This window comes from Dendrobates tinctorius, unplaced genomic scaffold, assembly GCF_039654945.1.
Source record: "Dendrobates tinctorius isolate UK_male_01 unplaced genomic scaffold, ASM3965494v1 ptg000039l, whole genome shotgun sequence".
Taxonomy (NCBI): Eukaryota; Metazoa; Chordata; class Amphibia; order Anura; family Dendrobatidae; genus Dendrobates; species Dendrobates tinctorius.
Window position 1 is genome coordinate 38,621,362 of NW_027361707.1, and position 10,021 is coordinate 38,631,382.

Genomic DNA, 10,021 nt, shown 5'->3' on the forward strand with positions numbered 1-10,021 from the left:
GGATTGTTCTCTAATGCCACCAGTTTTGTGACTATTATAGATAAAGTGCGAGTCCTATATTTCAATAGAATACAGATATCTAACCGCAAGATGAAGGGTTCTCCTCTAATAAGTATTGATCCCTTGCCCTGTACTGATCAGATCTGAACAGCAATTTAGTTTGTTTTATTTTATAGATGGCAAAGTAGTAAATCCATGACTGCTGCTGTTTCCTCACAGGTAGATAACACTGACGCGGAGGGACGGCTGCTGTTGGCGGACGCTCTGTGTTACGCACACAACTTTAATGCAAGAGCGATCGTAAATGCAGCGACATTAACAGGTATGGGAGCTGCGTACACATGATGGAAGGGGCTGGAAGAATGTACACATGGGCTCCGATTCATTAAGTGTGGGGTCTCAACGTGAGAGGCGCGCGCCACTTAGGATGCCCCAAACTCGTTATCACTGCTGTGCGGATCCATGCACCTCGCAAGAAACAGGACTGGAGTAACACTTGTAGAGTAAGAATCACCCCCCACTTTTGATGAATTTAATGGGCGGGTGTAGCCAGGCCCCATCCCCCTTCACCAGCTCAGAATAGATGATCCGTTACTGATCGGTGAGGGTCTGACCAGGGAATAACTGTCCCTGATTGAGCTTTTTTTTTTAATTCAAGTTACAAAATTGAGTGGCAGATTGGATACTTGATTACTGCTCCATACCTCCTCTTACAGGGCTGCCAGAAAAAGCCGAGTGCAGCACTGGGCAGCCCCCCATAGGATGAGCAGAGCAGCGGTCAGGTATCTGCATTGCCGCTCTATTTAACCAGAGATAAAAGTTCCAATTTTGCCGATCAATACGGTTACCGATCAGTAAGATTTCACCAGTAGACTTGGGCGACTTTGCAGAGGGAACCCGGGTTCCTGGATCACGCCTGCCCATCAGCTGATCGCCGCCGCAGCTGCATATGTCACATGCTGTGACTGACACAGGCGCGACACATGCAGCTGCAGAGCCGTTCAGCCGGTGTGATCCAGGAAGCCGGGTTCCCTCTGCAGCTTATTTGGTAAGCGCTTATAGCTTGCCGAATAAGAGGGAACCCGAACAAATTTGCTCAACTCTAATCACCAGTCCCATGGATGGGTAATAACTGGAGAACCCTTCTAATTTGGATTTCAAAAAAATATAATTAATGTATGTCGTAGAGAAATAATGTTTGTTTTTTCTTTAGCTGTATATTTTATTAGTTTTGCATTGTCTGTCTGGTGGTCTGTGCTTTATGGCGGCTGCAATTGGGTGGAATATGAATGGTGGAAGAAGTGTCAGTAGACACAACCAGCTACCAGGATGTGATTGGTGCAGATGGAGCCCGGCTTTATCCGTTTCACTTTGTGGGATTGTACTGCAGCTGTATGCAGTTATTGTATGTAGATGTCTGCCTGTGTCTTCTCACGAGGAGCACGGCTCACCGGGAATTGTTGTGTAGGTGCAATGGACGTAGCCCTGGGATCTGCAGCCACTGGAGTCTTCACCAATTCTTCTTGGCTTTGGAATCACCTTCAAGAGGTCAGAAACATTTTACTTTCTATCTTCTTGTCATAACATGCTCTTCTGTCTGAATCATTGTTCATTTCACTTTATTCCCCCCCCCTTTCCTTATTCCAGTAGCTCTTTATTTGTCCACTAACATAACTGTACGAGAGATTTTTTTTTTTTTTGGGTTGGGAGGAGGGTGTGTTCTAGTTTTGAAAGACACCATTCACTTTTTGTACTATATTTGTCTTTTTTTTTAAATTTTTTTTTTTATAGCGCTCATTGTGCAGTAAATGACCTGGAACACAATTATTCAGGTCAGTGCAATTACAACAGTGCCAAAGCTGCATAGGTTTGGGCTCCCCCCTTTGTTTGGTCTTAAAGAAAACATTTGGAACTTTTGTAATAAATAAAAAGAATAAAAAAAATTTCTTCCATTCATATAGCTGTGCAAGAGCTTGTTTTTCACATGGCGAGATTTTTTTTTCTCTCTTTTCCTTGACCCAATTATGGGGTCCATGCAACGTTTTGATTTTTCACTGCATTTTTTGGAGGTTATGTTGACCAAAAAAATGTTCAGTTTGGCTTTATTTTTTGTCTTTTCCAGTATTGTAATTCTTAACATTTTTCATTGTTTTTCCTTCATTTTGCAGCAATGCCAAATAGATTCAGATCAGGAAAAGGAATTCAATTCATACTGTCAGGGTGTGTTTTTCTTTACTTGAACTTGTTCTGTATACTGCAGCAATATATAGTAAAAATTACCAGTCGCCTATTAAGATAGGGCAAGGCTGCGTAGGAGCACAAAGATGGAGGCAATGAGGGCCTTCAGAAGGTGTCTGGCTGCCAACGAAACCATCAGCACCTTCCCATTCAGCACTATTTCAGCTGTCATACAGCGATCTGAGCTAGCTCCAGTTGTTGCTACTAGAGGCAGTTGCCAGCTGTGTAACACTGCCAGCATCTGTTCTGTATGGGGGCGGCTCAGCTCCTGAGAGAACTCCGTACACCTGCACCTTTTGTGGGAAGGCACCAAGTATGTATTCTAGACCTGTGGGATGTCCTCCACATTGCTGAATTTACTGCTGATGTTTCATGTTCCTTCCAGGCCAGCGTCGTGACTGGGGATCGTGTATGGAGAATGCCTCTCTTTGATCATTACACTAAACAAGTGACTGAGTCGGCCCTCGCAGACCTTAATAATGTCGGGAAGTACAGCAGGTAATGGATGTAAATATGGTGGTTGTAGTAGGTTTCTAAAGTATCTCATAGAGCGACCCCCGCCTCTGAGACCTCCATCCATCACCAAAACGGAGATCCAGATTTGCTCATCTGTTGGAATTCCTATAGAAATGATTGGTGAGATCCTAACCACATGGGTGCACCCCTACAGGATATGTCATCAATTTCTATCATGGGAATATTATTATTATTATTGGGGTTTTTTTTTTCCTTTTTATGTGGATTTTATTAAAAAATAAACCTACAATTTCCACATCAGTAGTATACATGAGGTAATGTATCTTGCTCCACAGAAACTAATGAAAGGTTTTCTTCTCGCAGATCTGGGGGTGCGTGTACGGCCGCGGCTTTCTTGAAGGAGTTTGTCACGTCCCCGCACTGGGCTCACCTGGATATAGCCGGAGTCATGTCCAACAAGGATGAGGTCCCTTATCTGCGCAAGGGCAGGTCCGGCCGCCCCACAAGGACTCTGGTAGAATTCGCCGATCGGCTGAGTAAGGACAAGAAGCCCAAATAATCCGGACATCAGTTACCGGATCTGCTTCGTCCTATGTGGACGTAATGAACTAAAGCGCAATGACCTTGCTATGCACTTATTTTTTTACTAACACGACCAAAGCAAATCTAGAATCTGCGCCTCCATCTTCAGATGATTCTGCAATTTTAATACATCTACGTGCTGAGTGGAGAAATGTCTGAAAATAAAGAAAAAATCAAAAATTTTATCTGCCAGTCATATCTCACACATTTGTTTTATAGGTGTTGAACGCTTTAGGCACGATTCATCATTGCATTTTGGACGTGACAAATTAATCAAACTATTTGTACTTTTTTTTTTTTTCCTCCAAGCGGTTTCTGATTTTTATGTCAGTGTGACTTTCCAGATGAATTAAACAGATTCATTAAATGCGACTATTTAAAAAAAAAAAGTTGCAAAATTTGGCACAATTCTACTCTTCTAGTCCTCCCTGGAGTGAATATATCAGTTATTTGGCTGCAACTTTTCCCATTTAAGCACTCGCAGAACCAGTTAGGAAAAAGACAGCTTGAGGTTATGCTCAAAACTCGAGTCTCATGTGCCATTTTGATGAATCTAGTGCAACAAAGTCAGCAAAAACCACAAGTTGAAAGACTTAAAGGGTTCAATTCATCATAAGCTGGGTATATTTTACTATCTGCCGTACATGTACTGTGCAAGTCATATGTGTATGGAGCTGGGCCGCAAAGTGTAAATGATTAAGTCACGGGTTTCCCTGAATCTTCTATATATCAATCTGCTCAGCTCCTGGTCACGCTGCAAAGCAGTTGTGGAGTTTCTCACTCAGGATGCTGTTTTCTCCTGATGTAGATTTACTGAATATATTAGTGGAAGGGATCTTCCTGGCATTTGTTCTCAGTAGATTCCTTTTGTATAGTTAATGGGGACCTGTCTCCTTGGAAAACGCCACCTTCAAGTCCACACTCACTGCAGCAAAACAAATCTGCTTCTCATATCTTATATCCTCCCTGTCTCGCAACCCTAATCAGCTATTCAGTAGTTTCAGTTGTCTCTTCCATCCCCCAGCACCCCCTCTCTCTCCTCTCATATCAGCTGCAGACTTTGCTTAATTCTTCAAGCAGAAAATTAACATCTGAGAAAGCTCAGGCCTACAGCCCTTCCTCATAACTCAGCCCTCCTCCTCCAAAACCAGTGTCTCTGCCATTATAGAAGACCAACTTTCCTCTCTACTCTCCAGATCACATCTCGCCACCTGTGCACTTGACTGATCCTGTCCCACCTCATACTAAACCTCACCAGTCTTCATCCCACCTCTTCAACCTCTCACTAACAACTGGGGTCTTCCCCCTTATGCTTTATATGTACCTTGATCACGCCCACCCTTGACCCATCCTCTGTATCTAGCTATCGACTCGTATCACTTCTCCCCTATGCCTCAAAACTACTGGAACAACACGTCCATCTTGAACTGTCCTCCCACCTCTCTTCCTGCTCCCTCTTTGACCACTTATAATCTGGCTTCCAGCTGCATCACTCCACTGAAACTGCCCTGACTAAGGTCACCAATGACCTACTAACTGCCTAAGCCAAGGGACACGACTGTCCTCCTCCTAGACCTGTCCTCTGCCTTCGACACAGTGGACCACTCCCCCTTACTACAGATTCGCTCATCTCTTGGCATCACAGACTTGGCCCTATCTTGGATCTTGTCATACCTAACAGACCGGACATTGTCTCCCTCTTGCACACCACCTCATCACCCCCTATCTATAGATGTCCCCAAAGGTTCAGTTCTAGGACCCATGCTCTTCTCAATCTACACCTTTGGTTTTCAGTATCACCTCTATGCCGATGACACACAGATCTACCTCTTTGGACCTGATGTCACCTTCTTGCTTACCAGAATCCCAACATCTGTCTATTTCATCTTTCTTCTTAGCTAAATTTCTAAAACTTAACATGAACAAAATAGAATTTGTCACCTTTCCCCCATCTCTCTCAACCCGCCTCCCAACCGACCTGGCCATCAAAGTCAACGCCTGTTCACTCTCCCTAATCTCACTTGCTCGCTGCCTTGGGGTTATCCTTGACTCTCATCTCTCTTTCAAACAACATATCCAAGCCCTTTCCACTTCTTGCCAATTCCAACTCAAAAATATTTCCTGGATTCATGCATTCTTGGTTCAGGAATCTGCAAAAACAATAGTGCATGCCCCCATCATCTCCCATCTCAAAGACTACAATCTCCTGCTCTGTGACCTCCCTTCTAACACACTTTCATCCCTCAATACTATCCTAAACTCTGCTGCCCGACTAATACACCTATTCCCCCACCTCTTCTCCCTGTCAATCCCTTCACTGGCTCCTCATTGATTGACCAGAGACTCCAGTTCAAAACCACAATCATGGCATACAAAGCCATCCACAACCTGTCTCCTCCATACAGCTGTGAGTTAGTCTCCCAACATCTATTCTCACCCACCATGGGAACCTTCATAAGAAACCTAAAGACTCACCTCTTCAGACAACCTGCAGTAACCCTTGTTCCATCATACTGCTGCACAAACAGCTCTACCCTCCCTATTGTAGCCTCACACATCCCTTGTAAACAGTGATCCCTCACGGGCAGGGTCCTATCTCTCCTCCTGTACCAGTCGATGACTTGTATTCATGATTATTGTACTTTTTTTTTTTTTTTACACTCTTTTAACATGTAAGGTGTCATGGACGTAATGGTGCTAGAAGAATAATCTGCCCGTTAATAGCAATATAATGTTCCCTGTCCGCCTTATTGAACATTCAGATATAGGGAGAAAATTAACCTCCTGAGAGCTGCTGGATCATTTACCCCTTCATGACCTTTGACGTACATTTACGTCAAAGTTTGTGCCTGCCTTTGATGCGGGCTTGCACACCGACCCACAACTTTTCCCCGCACATGATGGCAGATTTAATCAGTCACCATGTGCCTTTAACAGCCTTGAGTGTAGTGGTGCTCTGCCCGTGGCTGTTATCCGGTTACATCTCGCTGTCCATTACTAACGGTGGGATTTAACACGTGCCGGCCAGAAGTGCGTCATTGCATCTTGACCATCAATGCACCCGACACGTGATCGTGGGGCGCAATTGGATTGTCGTGACAGCCGGGGGTCGGCAGAAGACCTCTGCACCTGCCATTACGATCCTACTGTGAGCACCGGCTTATGGCTGGCTTTCATAGAAGACTGTGATCTCTGCTACACACAGCAATGCTGATGCACAGGGGTGGATTAAGGGTAGCCAGGGCCCCGGGCTGTTCAGACTCCATAGGCCCTCCGGTCATGTGACGGGGTCGGGAAGTCACTAGTTTTCATGACGCATACGTGGCGGGAAGGGGTTAAATACTGAGGTAAAAAAACTCTGCAAATACGCAACGTGTGCACGAGGCCTCACAAATACTGAGGTAAAAAACCCCAAATGCTCAGTGTGTCCATGAGGCCTTACAAATACTGAGTGAAAAACTCACCAAATACTCAGCGTGTGCACGAGGCCTTATAAATACTGAGGTAAAAACTCATCAAATACTCAGCGTGTGTACGAGGTCTTACAAATAGTGGAAGGCTTCCACCCAACATCTAGTCCTGACTCACCTGTACCTAACATCGAAACCAGCTAATAGCCTGCAATCACCTGCTGACCTGGACCCATGACCTGTCAGACAAGTTACTTCACATGAGTCACACAGAGGCTTCTGCTTCATGAACTTCCCCAGATAGAAGAAGCAGCCTCCGATGTGCAGCTTGTGGCCGGATACACAGGAAGAGACGCTCCTCGTCACAGGCTGTGTCCAGCATGGCAGCAGAGGGGTTAACGCCACAGACAAGTCGCCGTCTCCTCACACACTGAACACGACGCTGCATCTGGCGACGAACAAGCGCACATTGCGCAATGTTAGTCATGTCCCAGATGTTCAGCATGTGGAGGACCAAGGGGGACCAAAAAAGACCCCAGGATTGGAACAGGAGCATGGGAAAGTGGACGGCGGTTGGAGGGGCAGGGTTTATATAGGGGTCGGAGTAAATATATATATATATATATATATATACACACAGACACATATTACTACATGCGGGCAGTGCACACATGCACAATCCTCAGGTTGTACAACTTCCAACTGGTCAAAACATTTCAGTATGCCAAGAAATATAGCAGGAATAAAATACATCTCATAGTAACTTGTGTGAGGCACAGGTGACAAGAGCCCGCCATCTCGTGCCCACCTTACTAGAGGTGCCCACATATAACAAAGTTGATGGAAACAGATGCCTTCCACTATGATGATTGGCTACCGGCCGCCCGACCACACCCATTTCACAACTAGTCACACCCATGTCCACGCCCCAACCACACCCATTTAGCACTGCTGATCACACTGACTGGTACTGAGGGCACAGTGGCTGGTACTGTGGGCACATTGACTGGTACTGAGGAAAAGAGAGAAAGAAAGAACAGAGAAACAAAAAAAGAACAGAGAGAAAGGAAAAAAGAACAGAGAAAGAAAGAGGGGATAGAAAAAAAGAACAGAGAGAAAAAAAGAAAGAGAAAGAGGGGAAAGAAAGAACAGCGAGGGAGAGAGAAAGAAAGGGGAAAGAAGGAACAAAGAGAAAGGTGAAAGAAAGAATAACGAGAGAAAAAAAGAAAGAAAGGGGAAAGAAAGAACAGAGAGGGAGAAAGAGAGGGGAAAGAAAGAACAGAAAGTGAAAGAAAGAACAGAGAAAGAAAGAAAGAAAAAGACAAGGAAACTATAAAGATACTATACCAGCTCACATTGTAGTGCCCACCTGAGCCTCCTGGTGCAGGACATATCATGATCCACTCACATGGCCGACATCCCCGAGTCCAAGGCGATCCCGCTGTCCGCGCTCTCAAAGGAGGACATGGTGATGATCTGAAGCATTCCCTGAAGAGCCTCCATGGTTCCGTCACAATCTCCTCTGGTCATTTACATCTCATAGTAACTTGTGTGAGGCACAGGTGACAAGAACCCGCCATCTTGTGCCCACCTTACTAGAGGTGCCCACTGCCCACATATAACAAAGTTGATGGAAACAGATGCCTTCCACTATGATGATTGGCTACCGGCCGCCCGACCACACCCATTTCACAACTAGTCACACCCATGTCCATGCCCCAACCACACCCATTTAGCACTGCTGATCACACTGGTACTGAGGGCACAGTGGCTGGTACTGTGGGCACATTGACTGGTACTGAGGAAAAGAGAGAAAGAAAGAACAGAGAGAAACAAAAAAAGAACAGAGAGAAAGGAAAAAAGAACAGAGAAAGAAAGGGGATAGAAAAAAAGAACAGAGAGAAAAAAAGAAAGAGAAAGAAAGAGGGGAAAGAAAGAACAGCGAGGGAGAGAGAAAGAAAGAGGGGAAAGAAGGAACAAAGAGAGAAAGAAAGAAAGAGAAAGGTGAAAGAAAGAATAACGAGAGAAAAAAAGAAAGAAAGAACAGAGAGGGAGAAAGAGAGGGGAAAGAAAGAACAGAAAGTGAAAGAAAGAAAGAACAGAGAAAGAAAGAAAGAAAAAGACAAGGAAAGAGGGGAAAGAAAGATTCTATAAAGATACTATACCAGCTCACATTGTAGTGCCCACCTGAGCCTCCTGGTGCAGGACATATCATCATCCACTCACATGGCCGACATCCCCGAGTCCAAGGCGATCCCGCTGTCCGCGCTCTCAAAGGAGGACATGGTGATGATCTGAAGCATTCCCTGAAGAGCCTCCATGGTTCCGTCACAATCTCCTCTGGTCATTTTCCATCACGTCACTTCCGATAGAATGTCATGTGCGAGTTTTCAAGTGCTCCTTGGGGCTCCGCCATATACTCCTGTGTCCACGGGAAAAGTAAGCTCCAGGTCGGGGCAGTGGGGCAGACTCTCAAAATCTGGTACGGTTGGGAGGTATGAATGCTCCCCATCATACACCTTGTACACACATGGCTCCGCACACCTCATTCACACACTGTTCCGCTTTGTATGCCTCGTACACACGGCTTCGCTCCGTACACCTCGCACACACAGCTCCATTCAGTACACACATCGTAAACCTCGTGCACATGCGGCTCTGCTCCGTACACCTTATACACACACCGCCACACTCTGTACACCTTGTACACACATGGCTCTGCTCTGTAAACCTTGTACACATGCGGCTTTGCTCCATACACCTCATACACACATGGCTCCGCTCCGTAAACACATGGCTCAGGTCTGTACACTTTGTACACACAGGGATCCGTTCCGTACACCTCGTACACACGCGGCTCCTCTCCGTACACCTGGTACACATGCGGCTTCGCTCCGTACACCTCGTACACACACGGCTCCGCTCCGTACACGCGTGGCTCCGCTCCGTACACCTCGCACACGTGCAGCCCCGCTCCGTACACCTCGCACACGTGCAGCTCAGCTCTGTACACACAGGGCTCCGTTCCGTACACCTCGTACACACATGCGGCTCCGCTCCGTACACCTCGTACACACACGCGGCTCCGCTCCGTACACCTTGCACACGTGCAGCTCAGCTCTGTAAACACAGGGCTCAGCTCTGTACGCCTCGTACACGCGCGGCTCCCCTCCGTACACCTCTCGCGTGCGCAGCTCTGCTCCATACATCGCGCGCGGCTCCGCTCCGCACACCTCGTACACACACGGCTCCGCTCCGTACACTTCGTACACACACGGCTCCGCTCCGTACACTTCGTACACACACGGCTCCGC

At 46.3% G+C, this 10,021-nt stretch overlaps 1 long non-coding RNA gene across 1 annotated transcript; it reads left to right on the forward strand.

Moving 5' to 3' along the window:
* The first annotated feature begins 1,161 nt into the window (after positions 1-1,161).
* On the forward strand, positions 1,162-3,482 carry LOC141088524 (uncharacterized). The gene is made up of 2 exons (XR_012231969.1): positions 1,162-1,548; positions 2,624-3,482. It is a non-coding gene; the product is annotated as an uncharacterized lncRNA (long non-coding RNA).
* Positions 3,483-10,021: the final 6,539 nt, after the last annotated feature.